This window comes from Schistocerca serialis, chromosome 7, assembly GCF_023864345.2.
Source record: "Schistocerca serialis cubense isolate TAMUIC-IGC-003099 chromosome 7, iqSchSeri2.2, whole genome shotgun sequence".
Classification (NCBI taxonomy): Eukaryota; Metazoa; Arthropoda; class Insecta; order Orthoptera; family Acrididae; genus Schistocerca; species Schistocerca serialis.
In genome coordinates this window covers 216240893-216243680 of record NC_064644.1, presented here as the reverse complement: position 1 = coordinate 216243680, position 2788 = coordinate 216240893, and positions in this window count along the sequence as shown.

The following is a 2788-nucleotide window of genomic DNA, read 5'->3' as shown; positions in this document are numbered from 1 at the left end:
GGTAGCAAGAGAGGATGCTGATGCAACCAACAAAAACTTTGTCGAACTGACCCAGTGTCTGGATTCATTATTTATATAGTTGCAGCAAACCTGTGTGTTTGTATGCATTCTCATATTGAATGCACACACTGTCTGGAGGTATAATTCTTGCAGGAAGTTATAAATTTACTATGATATGCATGAGAGATCTTTTGTGCAAATAGACCAAATCAACTGTCAGATGGGATTATACATAATCAATAAATACTCCTGCTGGAATTGACAAATTTACTATTTTGTGTTGTAACCTCCCCACAAAAAATAATATGAATAGTATTCACATTTAGTGTAACCTCCCAACAGTAAAAGTTGCGAAACCTCCCAACAGTAAAAAATATAACCATAACATTGACACTTAGCGTAACCTACCAACAGATAAATTCCGTAACCTACCAATAATACAATGTGACTAACCTCTCAATAAAATTGTCGCTCAATTATAGCCTTTCAATAATGACTGTGAATTTAAACCGGTAAATTTAGGACGTCAGCAGTGCTGTGTCATGGCCCTGAAAATTCATTCTGAATAAATTGAAAAATCTTACCTCAATTAGGTCGCCGGATAACGCGTATATATATCTGCTCCTATAAGAAATTTTTCTGGCGCAGCTCTGTGCAATACTGCCCGATAGATTTGTAATGTATAAAAAGAACAACTGATTTTTCTTTGCAATAATCGGGATGACCATGGATTGGAGAAATTAGTAGAATCTTTAAATTGAGATGATTGATTGTCAAAAGTTACTTTTTTATAAGAAATATTATTATTAAGAGATTCTTTAGACACATTTACATGGGACTTGATATAACAATACTACATAGCCTGCTTTTACCTTATACTACAACGCTCAGGCTCCGCCATCGCTCCACCACGACCGGCCCAGCCAACACCATACACCAGACTCCAGCTACTACTACTACTAACACACAGTTCCTACTGCAGTCAACACTGCTCTTTGGTTTGAGATTCTCTTATAGCTTACATATCGCAGGCAGCGCGAGAGCAATTCATCGAAATTACATCTGCTCGAGTGCGCTAGCAACAAATTCCTTAATCATGGACCTCTTACAGTGTGTATCAGGGCAAGTAACTCTAGCTCTTTCACAGGACCACGTAACAGGGAACCGACATAGCAGTAAACAGGCTGTTAAATGAATATAGCAGAATAAGGACGACACAAGCAGACATTATGAATTGAGCCTTGGATCATAGCCTCGCGCCAGATCCCTTTAAATTCCCCAGGTCCCCAGCTTTCATCAACAACTGATCAATGGAATCGTTGGCATTCACAGTAATAGCATCCAATTCCATGATTAAATACTGTAGTGAATCAGTGTCCGAGATGCTCTAGACAGTCTGTGAATTAGCTGAAGATACACTCAAGATTAGGGTCTTCACCTGATGAACTTCATGCTGTTCGCTGCCCACCATTTACTGATGGAGAAACTGTCTGTCTTCAACAACATCACATCACAGGGTACTGCCATCACTAAACTTCAACACAGAAGCGAACAACAGATGCTCTTGGAGCTCACATTCCTGTTCAACATCCATGCACCTCTGGGTGCTGAAAAGTACCAGGCAGAATGGAGCAGATCAACCAGCCACTTGACTACCAATACCAGATACATCGCTGACGCCTCACCCAGTGTCATTGCAGAGTTTGGAGTGGGACCAAGGTCAATCCTGCTGCCAACGTCAGATCGCTTCACGCTGGGCAATGGCCATACCTTCACACCAGCAACCTGCCACAGCTCTGAAAGCTTGGCTGGACGCGCAGCCACTGAGCTGACTGAACAAATGTCAGCTATAATCCAATACACAACTGAAAGAGCTGGTATGGAAAAACAGCAACTTGTAAACACTGTGAATAAACTTAAAATTTTTTGGAACATAGTTCCAGGAAGAATACATGACCGTGTGTATTGAAATAAGTTATTATGAATAAATGATTGAAATCTAAATCTAATAATGTTTTACTAGATCGAAGGCACTTCACAGGTCCCCAAGAGCTATCCTGAATTCAGCCAGAGGTTTCTCCACTCAGCCCCTCTGTAGATGTGATGTGGAGCTATATGACTATATAGTTTCAGAGCAGCGCGTAATGTGTTAACAGCCTGGCAGTGGGTGTGTCCATCCTCCTACATTGATTTCAAATTCGGTTGCAGGAGTTATAGAGAGAGTAACAAAACGTTGTTTGTCTGAGAAGTAATGACACCAGTGCTACTAGCCAGCCGAGCTACTGACCACGCTGCAGCGCTGCCGGCTGCACACAGTGGCCTCAGTGCCCTTGGCATTGTGAGTCACATCTCTCTCTTTGCGAGACTTATCGGCTCGCCCTTTGTGGAGTGCCTTCACGTGCTGGTGCTATAGAAGGATGTTGAAAATTGACGAACATGTGGGAAACACTGACAAGAAGGAAGGGCAGGATGGTAGAACACATCTTAAGACATCAGGGAATAATTATCGTGGGAGCTTTCCAAAGTAATAAATGTACGGTAAGACAGATACTGGAATATTGAATAAATAAATGAGGGCATAGGGCGCAAATGCTACTCTGAAGTGAAAAAGTTACCGCAAGAGAGGAATCTTTGGTCTGCTACTTCAGTCGGGTCAAACAATTGATGACTAAAATAAAAACGAAATGCTTACCTACAGTGATTCCACTCGAGCACCTGAACAGGCAAGAGAAGGAGTGACAGTGGTGAATGAAGAACCCAGCAACAGGTTTGCAGAGTATAGATATAG